Genomic DNA, 11,377 nt, shown 5'->3' with positions numbered 1-11,377 from the left:
AAACAGGGTCATGAAATCATTTAAGTTCGACGTTATACTCTGGTAGGGAAAATCGTGAACCAAAATTTGAAAACCAGGCTTTACGCTCGCACAATAAAATCTTGGGGTTAATTCTGACGTCACTTTTATCGTAGACACGAAATAGCACCTACTGATACCATACCATGAACATAAAACGTTTAATTTGGCTTGGAATCCGTTCCTCTTGCCAAGAGAATTTTATAGGGAAAAGCGTCATTGCAATATGCGATGTTCAAATTTCTCACTCTCCTAACTGATTCAACAAAAATTTTGTGAATTTCATGAAACATAATTTCACGCCATCCGTCGTTTTTAGCACGTTGCAGAGAAGCGTGATGCACTTATCGCGAATAAATGAAGCAGATGCAATAAAATCAAGCAATTACATTTTTAGCAATAAACATATGCTATATGTCTTCGGTTTAATTAAATAAATACAAAAAGCAGCACGGAGCTCAATAACCCATGTTTAACACTATAATAGCTACTACAGTACAAGCAAACACAACTTGGTTTTAACAACAACAACAACAACTTAACTGATAGAACACTTCCATAACGTGTGTGGTAATCACCACGTCTGTTGCAAATATTTGTTATCATTCAAGCTGCACACTGTGACGATTTTAACAATAGCAATACTTATATATGATTAAAAAGGAAAAAAAAATTTAACAAACACAGTACCAAATAAATTATGTGCAACATCTCTAAAGAAACTTATTGGTGTAACGAAACAATGATAAACTGTCAAAAGACCACTAAGCATTACAAAACAGTATCTAAAACAACAGTGAATTTTCAGCTTTAAAACTTCAGCTTCACAATGGCAGTACACAATTATGACAAGTTGCATCTTGATTTTAAGCAGATTATGTATGAAGAAATTTGTAATCACAGCATATACATAGAAATGTAAATATTCAACACAGAAAACAAATGCTAAAAAATAATGAATTATTGGTGAACTAGATGAAATTATTATTAATGAACTACAGGTATAGCGAAGACGGTTAACAGCTATTAGTCACAAATAAGCAATCTCAAGAAGGCTCAGATTTTTTCATTTGGAAATCTTCAGCTTTCGTCTTTGTTGATACATCTGAAAAAGTACAAATTAGGTCAGAAAGGCAACCATATAATACAGGGGAGTCCAACCTTTTTGGCGAAAGGGCCACATGCGATTTACGAATAATTGCGCGGGCCACTTGAGTGTTTACTGCTAATTTCTAATTAAGACCCTCATACTAAAATTCTAATCTTAAAAATAAATTGTGATGCAATAAAATTACCTTGAACAGTTGTGTACCCCTGCACTAGAGACTATAGTATATTATCTATTATCGCTACTATCTATTGCTCTATAGCAGGGGTGGCCAAACTGCGGCTCTTTGAGCCTTTGATTGCGGCTCTTTAATGAATTAGCATTGTTGAATTAGACATGCATTTTCCCGGTCTAGACGAGTTGTTTGATCAGATTATGAAACAATGCGTTCTGTCACACGTAGTAACAATGGACTCATTGTTAGTAATAATCAAATTACACTCCAAAAAGTACATTATTGTACAGAAGTGTGCTAACTTGTACACTGTAGTTAAGTAAACTGTCAAATTGAAGCTGTACGTCAGAGATGACCTAGTTTTAAGTCTTGGTTACGGTTATACTAATAATTGTAAAAAGAGTTGGTGAAGCCCAGGTGGAGACTCATAGTATCACCACGCAGCACTAATGTTTATCAATAGCTACACTTCGTTGTAAGTGAATAAATTCGTGTTTTTTATTGTTTTGTGATGTGGCTCTTTTAAAACTGGAATTTGTTATATGCGGCTCGAGCATGAAGCAGGTCTGGCCACCCCTGCTCTATAGTATCGAGCAATTTACAAAGAAAGCAAACAATAAATGCCAATTTCTCGGAATAAAAGTTCGCCATAAATTATGTAGACGATTCAGTTGATAATATAAGTCATTTCGAAAAATATATAACTCAGAACCTTCCTGCGGGCCACGGGTTGAACACCCCTCATATAATAGATTAATAACTTTTTGGTCAAAACAAATCTGCTAGCTATTTCAATAGCTGCAGCCCAACAACTACTGTTTCGTTTTAAATGGAAAAAATGCAAGGTAAGCTTTTATCAAAACAAACAGATCAAAGCTATACCGATATACCTAACACAGAAAACACTGGGTTCATAACAATTGTTAAAAAAATTGGATATTACCTATTGCAATACTTATGCTACCAAAACAATTATCTAAGCTGTGACCAAAAAGGACGATAGCTTTAGCTCGCCACAAAATCAGGGTTATATATGTCACGAGAAGTATTTTTACACGCCGTTTTTATATCCGTCACGTTTTATTCGTTTTTATTCGCATCATCACGTTGTTCGCATTGTCACCGTCACGTTTTATACATCGATTTATCCGCGTTGTATTGTCTCTTTGTGCATGTTCACGTGCTGCTGTGTTTTACTTGTTCATGGGTCCACATGTTTTTATTCTATCTCTTGTGACGTTACCCCGAGGGCCCAATTATTACTGTAATTAGCGTCCCGCACAGATTCCTTCGCGGCGTGGAAGTTGTTTTGTTGTAATGTTGCGCTCGTCTGTGTGGGGCTGAGGAGTGTAAAGTCAGTCTACGTTGGGGTTTGATGGCGAGAAGATCATTGTTTTTATTGAAGAAAATGCCATTAAAAGATGTTAATGCAAACCTGGCTAATTGACTAGCCGTTAAGTGGGCAGTTCCTGGTTAAGAGAAAGTTTGGTTACAATATACACTGCTGTAAACTGAAACATAAAAGGAAACAATTATTTTTTCACCAAGCCTGGCCTCAGAGAACATGTGTTCACTCAACAACTGCAATACATTAACGGAGTGTATTACATAAGGCAGCATCCTTAGCTCGTAAACCATTATACACAAGCAAAACTTCAACAAACACCACTTTAAAAACTAATATTTGAATATGGTTCGAATAATTATAACAAGAAGGTCTGGACATGAAAAGTTTTGACAGAAGAGCAATTTATCACTCTCTCCATTGACACTAAGCAGGTGAAAAGAGAAATACATTACCAAAGCAACCTGAAATGATTTATTTATAAATCATAGTCATAACATTTTGCATTTTACCCAATCCAACAATAGCTAAGAGAATGATTGGTCGCCCTGCTTCTGTCACTAAGGCCTCGTCTATATCGCGAATTGATCAAATGCTCCTCCATTTTGTGGAACTCATTTGGCATCAAACAATCGGTGAGAAAGAACTCAATGAGTGGAACTAATTTAAAGCAAAAGTGGCTCCGCCAGGAATTTCTCAAAGTTAACTGCAGCAGGAAATGACAGATTTGCTTATGTTTTCATTTTTTATTTTGGTGGAGCATACTTTAATGCAGGGGTCCCCAACTAGGAATGCGAGACAACTTTTAAGGGGGTGCAACACCTGGGGAAGAGCAATTATTTGGCGCTACTGGCCATATAAATATGAGTATTCATTTCATTTCGAGGGCGTTTTAAAGCAATTTTTGGTGTGTGAAAAAACAAAATTTTCGCGCTTTTTTTTCAGTCTCAGCTTGTAAAACTTTTGTCTCCCCATCAACACAAGATCCTAAATACAGTACTACTTAAAAAGCTAGGGGTGCGAAAACGCATCACAAGCTTTTTCGGCATACATGAAATACAAAAAGTTGGAATCCCCTACTTTAATGCTTGTCCTGAATATAATATTCCAGACAATTCAAAGCCAGCAAATAATTCTGTTAGCAATCCCTTCGTGACATTTCTGTTTAACTTACAGGGTAATCATACTGCAGAACTTGACGCAAGCCACAGCTATTGATTCAGTAAAGCGATTCGAGTAGTAGCAGTGAAGAAAAGTGTTTGAAGAATTCATGCACTTATTTTCGACTGGATTTCCTTGAAGCAATCAAGCCAGTGACCTGTCATAAAGGCAGGGATATTTCGCACTTTGAAAGCTAGCTTTTCGTCTAACACGAACATAACTTTCACAGTTTTAACTTGAAAGTCCTGAATGCAATATTTCAAATTTGATCAAACAACATTGAATAATTAGTGATGCTATTGTTTCCTATTATAACTTTGTAGTTTGACACAAAGCCCAATTGTAGAATTTTATTCAGTTTACTTTTCCTCGCACGGCTCCATCAAGAAATTCCAAATTCTATTTTCTCAAATATTCCAGCGCAATTTTGAGAATTTTCTTTATCAATTACCTTCTTTTTTTTGATACATTTTCTCAAATTTTAAGAAAAAATTTGCCATTTTCAACTTCACCAAAACTATTCTCAACAAAAAGACGGAATATTATCGGAATGTCTCTTGGTGGAGCCAAGGCCTAAGCATGCACAAAAGTGCTTGCAAGTCTTAAATGGCTAGGCCACAGTGCCAGTACTAAAAAAATTGCAAGTAATGTACAAATAACCTTTAACAGAAAGCTTCCTTATGTCTGCAGGTAAGTTAGCTGAAATATCGTCATCAAATAAATTTTTTTGAAGTTCTGGAACTAATGCATTTCTTCTTTTAGATCTAGCACATTTTGCAAAATCTTGACAAAAATCTGGAAAAAAGAACAGTCAGTAATAAAAGTAAACCAGGAGTTAATCAAAATACATTACGAAAGCGAAACAGTGTGGAAAGCAACTCTTTAAGTTAAATACTCCTAGACACTTAAACTGCTGCACTTAAATGCAGGCCATCAGCTTTTAAAGTACACACATTGACTTATACATCTGGTACAAATAAGCATGTCAAAAAAGCTTTTATTGTTGTATTTTCACTCTACTATCGTGTATTTTTTTCTTTAATCAAATCACATGTGCCATTGGAACATGTTCAAATCTATTTCAAATTTGTCAACTTTCACACACAAAATTTCAGTATTCTCTACTTTCACTCTAACTGCGCAAATATTTCGGTTGTTGGTGTGTCGCATCGATCAAATCATCATTTCTACCTGATACTCAACATATATGGTAGACTGGAAGAGAAACAAAGAAGAATTTGCTGTGAAATGAATGATCATATTTTCTAATCTATTTTGTACAGTTTTAAAATAAAACATCCTTTAGTTTTATATCCATAAATACAAGTACGGTCAACTTACACAACAATAATAATCAACTTAATTAGAAATAAGTTTTTATTTTATCTTGGGTCAACTATTTTTAAAAAACTGACTTTGTTCGGCTCGAGTGAGTCTATAATTTTGTTACAGCAGTCGGTCTTATTTTACAGCAAGTATTTGCAAAATGTTTATTGCATGTCATATCTTTATTGACGTAACGTGAAACCTAGTTTTGAGCAGAGCAAGCGATATTTCTTGTGGGTTTTGTGCAGTATGATATCACAAATAGAATAGAAGATCACAAATCACAAAACTTACGTTTATTAGTACAATTAAAACAGCTGTTATAGCAGAACAACAGGCTCTATATAGACATGTCTAGCCTCTTTTCATTGGTAATGATTAGTGCAAACAAAGAGATGACCACAAGTGAAGTTTTCAGTTGAGAAAAACAAATGAAAAAAACTTATGCCCAAGAATCCACCACCTGGCACTGTGTTGTAAAGTGCCACCTTTTTCTTCTAACCAATTTCCAGTATGTTACAGTAATCAGTATCGCGTTTACAGTATGTGCGTTTCCTGTTCGTGGGTTCTTGAAAAAAAAGTTGGTACAGAACAGTCTTGCATCGCCAAATAAACGACGGTTGGAGTTGATCAACCTGTGATACTAGGAAACAGCCTCTTCTGAAAAGTCAGATAACTTCAGCCTAACCAAGCTCTATTAACGGTGGCTTCTCACATATTGACCTTGACAGATACATTACATTGATGACACCCGCAAACCTAATCAATCAAGTCAGCATGAATTACCTGCCACTTTTTGATTGTGCCAGCAAGAAAAGCACAGCAATGCTCTCATCAATCCTGAACGTCACCTGTCCCAGGTCTTCAGCTGTTTAAGTTTTGCAGTGACATATATCAAAGCTGCAGGTGCAGGTCGAAGGTTTATCACAACGCTGTATTTGCTTAGAACAGAAAGTGTAGCACAATAAATGATGTGCCAATCAGGGATGCTGCAAGATACGCAAACAACGTCATAGTCAAATGTCTACAATCAAATTGCCTTGAAAATTCTTTGTGCAGCCAAGAGGACAAAGGAATGAAGGAACATATAAATTAGCATGACTTCACATACTATTACCACACATTATAATATTGCCATCAAATGTTTAGAAAATTGGAAAGGAAATTGCTGAGTTATTGAAATAGAAATAGAAAATTGAAAAGGAAATTTGAAAGAATTGCTAGGAAATGCAGAAAGTCCTGCAAGTGGTACAAAGCAACAACCTGACGCGAAACCTGCACCACAAACAGTGGCAACGTTGACGTTCTCCAGTCATGCAGTACATAAGAGTTCTACACAAACTCATATGACCATATGGGAAAAAGGGACCTATTGTAACCTGTTCTATTTTGTATATTTTACTTCGCTTGTAATGACACAGTAATTTAGCACAGTGTTGTCGCCAAAGTCTGATAAAAGTATGAGATGACATGTCCATGTCACAAACATTGTATAGCCTTCCGGTGCCGCTAGGCATTGTGTTTATATCATTTTTCCTGAATAGTATTTTCTAAAGCAAAATGTCTAGAAGCCAACAGGTGCCACTGACACTCATGTGTGGGACAATTTTAACTGCATTACCATCAGGCCTTCTTGATAGTGCCAATGCGGTTTCAATTGCCTCAGGACTGTGGTCAAACCAGATGCAATTATTTCAAAGACACGCAAGAAAAAAACATTATGCAAATGGTAAGGAGAAACATGAAAAACTCGGAAAGATGAAACACGCTTGCCTCTTGTCATAAAAGTTTTTAGAAAATGTGTTGTGCTGCATGCTAATGCTGGAACGAAGCAATGTTTGTTTTTAACCAACAAAATAAACTTTTAAACAGGGCGTGCAAAAACTATTTTAACTGTTGAGGGTGGTGTTGCAACATTTCAGTACCCCGGCTGTATCCGCCCCTGGACTTGACAAAAGTCCGAAAAAAATTACTTGGTTAACATTGTGCAGAAATCAAAATCAATCAGAATATACCTTGGTTGTTTCCTACGTCTGAAGCCATTGACACTTTGATAGAAAAGGCTCTTTGTCTGATCACTATCTGACTATTCAGCGTCACAGTTGTCGATGGCAGTTCTAATTGATGTTAGTTCGCACCAGAAGCAAATAGCCTACAAATACAAGTTTGCTTTACCGTATGGTTATATATATACGGTTATACCAAACCAAGAAAGCCTTTCATTTGCCCAGTGCTGTAAAAATGAGTCTTGGTATTGTGTTTATCCTCCAACAGAGGAAAGTCTTTGAATGACTAAAACTAGCACGATAACTCAACAGTTACTAAAGATGGAAAATACCAATTGCGTAACCATATACTGAGTAGCTTTTCCATATTCGGGAACAGGCAGTTGATAAAACAGACGTTTCCTTATGATGCCAGCCTGGTCATACATTGGTCTGGTTGTACTGTAGCGGCCGTTGGATGCTTCTTCATTGGTCGCTGGTTGGCGCCCTCGGAATATTCCCCGCAAGTGGTAATTTCCATACTGCGCGTCCGTTTTCCCATCCCATTCTTTTCTGCACTGCTTGCGCATAAGACGCCAGTTCGATTAAAGCATTGAAGTAAGAAGGTCGTGTTTTTTCTTTCAATAGATGAGCGAAGCTAGCATACAACTGAAGCTAGCAGCAGCCTTCTGAGTCAGGAGTCAGCAACCGAACAACACACCAACATTAGGCTAACCTTGGCCATAGTACTTTAGTCTGTCTATTAGAGATTAAGAAAACAATGTAGCGCCACGACATTACGCTGTTTGTTCTGTCGGCAATTGTAACAAACTATTGATTAGCCTATGATCGTGCGAAGTTTAGGATATACTATATTTTTGGAAGTAGGGATGGGCCGAGACTAATCCAAGCCCTTTGACACGCAACAGGACGATCTTAATTATGAAGTTCTCACTACTCACGAAGCTGATTGGCACACTCTACAGTCTACAAGGTAGTTGGTAAGATGCTGATTTCAGTACTGAGATACTCACTACCGCTCTTGGACATCAAACCATAGGTTCCAGCCTTGGAGATTTACGCTGATAGTAAACGTTGTGTCACCGTCAAAATGGAAGTTGTATGTAACGAGTAATTGAGCTTAAATTATTTAAAATCCATGAGGAAATATAGTGACCGTTACGTGACGAGTCATGGGTTGTTTTGTAAATGCTTAAATTTTGTTGGGATCTTGCTATTCAATTGTTGACCAAACTTAAATTCTCCTTAATGACGTCAGATAAATTACCTTGCTTGAAATGGTGTGCTTTATAAGTTTATATACAGTATACTGTTGTAATGTTTGCAATCTTTCCTTTACCTTTTTACTCTTTGTTACTACTGCGCAATGTAACATTCAGTAAGTTTTGCCTGAAGGTGAAAGTCTTTGTGTCTGGGAATAAATAAAATGGGGACTTTATCATTTAGTAATATGTATAGACAGAATTAAGCAACTAACAGCATAGTCACGCCGTTGGAGGAATGGGAACGCATACCATCGCGTCAGAAATAGCCTAAAACAAGTTATCAACCATCAATTGTACCTCGTTCATATTGTAACAATAACCAACAGAGAAGTCGGTTTTTATGGCGAAGATATTTGTTATGTTTTGACGGTTACCTCACGAGTCATGGGTTGTTTTCGAAATGCTGAAATTTTATTTTGGGATTTTGCAATTCAGTTGTTGACCAAACTTAAATTCTCCTTAAAGACTTTCAGTTAAATCATCTTGCTTAAACTGGTGTGCCATATATATCTACTGTTGTAATGTTTACAATATTTCCTTTACCTTTTACTCTTTTAGGCCTACTTGTTACCAAGCGCAATGTAACATTTAGTAAGCTTTGCCCGAATGTGAAAGCCTTTGTGTCTTATAATAAATAAAAATAGGAACTTTATCATTTAGTAATATGTATAGACAGAATTAAGCAACTAGCAGCATAATCACGCCGTTTGAGGAATGAGAACTCATATCATCGAAGCAGAAGAAAAACAAGATATCAATTTTCAACCGTTGTTGCTTTTATTTGTCATAAATTGCTACCCTGATAAGTTCGGAATTGCTGAGTTAGTTGCATATTGAGCAAGAAATGTTTCCAACTATTTATAAAGTTTTCATGACCAAGTTTCAACAGCAAGATCAGCCAACTACGAACGCTAGTCAACCAGGAAGCTTTCAGGAAATTCTATCTCCAATATAAGCAACAAGGCAAATTTGAAAACAACAGAACTAATGACATTAATACCTGGTTGATGTGATGAAGTTTTAATCGCCTAACCAACGTGTTATACATCTCCAAGAGCATGAGCAAACTATTGTGTATATTTTTTACGCATCAAGAAACGAAGTCCATTGGACATCGCAACAAACTGCATCTTAGTACCACGAACAAGGCTTGCTACAGCGGCGGAAGCCGGAAAGACACACGCAGACGTGATCGCTCATATTTTTAACCTTCGACACGCCAGGGAATGCGACACTTCTGTAAGCTTATGTCTCCTGTTTTGTATATCAAGTGAAGTGGTGTATCGATATTTGTTATATTCGTCGAGCTCTGTCATTGTACTGTGCTAAATTCTTGTTTTCATGGCTATGATGAATATTATAATCACAGAAACAATATTGTCGAAATCAGCTTGCCTTTCAATTTTATTTTCACGCAAGCTTCTCTTTGAGAAGGGAGGCTATGTGACGGGTACGTCACAAGTCACGGGTTGTTTTCGAAATGCTGAAATTTTATTTTGAGATTTTGCAATTCATTTGTTGACCAAACTTAAATTTTCCTTAAAGACGTTCAGATAAATCACCTCGCTTAAACTGGTGTGCCATATATATACTGTTGTAATGTTTACAATCTTTCCTTTACCTTTTACTCTTTTGCTTGTTATCAAACGCAATGTAACATTCAGTAAGCTTTGCCTGAGGATGAAAGCCTTTGTGTCTGGCAATAAATAAAATGGGTACTTTATCATTTAGTAATATGTATAAACAGAATTTAGCAACTAACAATATAATCTCGCCGTTTAAGGAATGGGAACTCATACCATCGAATCGGAAGCAAAACAAGTTATCAACTATATCAATCGTCCTCGTTCATATTGTAACAATAACCGCCAGTGTACGCGATCTTTATGGCGAATATGTTTGTTGTGTAATACAGCAACGCTTATTTGTCATAGTGTAATACTTCATACAAGTAATACTACAATGGAACTCATATTTGTGATAAATGACCCCTAGCGTAGCGATATTGGATGCCAACTAAGGTCAAAAGTGTTCATGATGCACTACTTACAAAAGCAAATGTGTTGGTATATAACGAGGAAATACCAAGTATATATGCGATTTCAATTACTACAAACATTAAAAAAACAATCTGTAATTTCTTGCTTTCCGTAAATTAGTGTCGGGTTCCTTAGTTTCCTCCTTGTGTAAATTAGTGTTGCCCTGACGGTGATGTAAATTAGTGTTGTCCAGGAGCAACTGATGGTGATAGGCCTAGGCTATACGCCAGTGCAAAAGTAGGCTAAAAGGAGGTTGGACACCAATGCATTTGGGTTGTGTAATCGGCAAATTTATAAATGTTGATCACCTAAGGGGTGTCCTTCTCACCAGCAAGGACTGAATTACACCTTTACAAACCTACCCTGGATATTAAAAATGCAATCGAATTTCTTCAAGAGAGAAACCATTTCACCAAAAGTAGGTCAAGCAGCCTAGTTAAAGATGGGCGGTTAGGCTAGGAGAACTGATATGCAAAAACTTGGTTTTAATCGTTTAGGGTTTAATTGGTTCAAGTAGATTTAGAATGAAAGGAAGATTTGTGTTAATGTTATCTGTACGTTACGTTACCAACATTAACGTTAGATTTCCAAAAAAAATTTGAAAAGAGGGTGCCTCCAAAATACACAGGTTCGCTTAAACCGTCTGGACTGTAAAATTGGATTGAAAGTTTTTTGAAACCGCACATTTAGGTGATTCTACAGTGGTTTAATAATAATAATAATTTATGTTCGTTTTTTGATTTCAAACATACAGGCAAAACAATGTTTTGTTGCAGTAATAACATGTTGATGTTTTAAATTAACTCTGAGTTACTGTATGGACACGTTATGGTAAAAGCGCATTTAATACGTTAATATATTTCAGTAAAACTTTCAGCATAGCTCAGCAAAGAAGCAATAAATAACTAGTTGCTTTCTGAGAATAAATAAACCC

The 11,377-nt window shown here is 36.4% G+C and overlaps 1 long non-coding RNA gene across 2 annotated transcripts; it reads right to left on the bottom strand.

The window, feature by feature from the left end:
- Positions 1 to 403: 403 nt before the first annotated feature.
- Positions 404 to 7,553, bottom strand: LOC143452290 (uncharacterized). 2 transcript variants are annotated; one of them, XR_013114981.1, is made up of 4 exons: positions 7,149 to 7,553; positions 4,468 to 4,602; positions 3,821 to 3,964; positions 404 to 1,123 (listed from the first exon to the last, which is right to left on the bottom strand). It is a non-coding gene; the product is annotated as an uncharacterized LOC143452290 (long non-coding RNA). The 2 variants fall into 2 exon arrangements; XR_013114980.1 differs by lacking the exon at positions 3,821 to 3,964 and having other exon boundaries at positions 7,149 to 7,544.
- Between the last annotated feature and the right edge of the window lie 3,824 nt (positions 7,554 to 11,377).

This window comes from Clavelina lepadiformis, chromosome 4 (assembly GCF_947623445.1).
Source record: "Clavelina lepadiformis chromosome 4, kaClaLepa1.1, whole genome shotgun sequence".
NCBI lineage: Eukaryota > Metazoa > Chordata > Ascidiacea > Aplousobranchia > Clavelinidae > Clavelina > Clavelina lepadiformis.
Note: the sequence above shows the minus strand (reverse complement) of the source record. Positions and strands in the feature narration are given on the sequence as shown.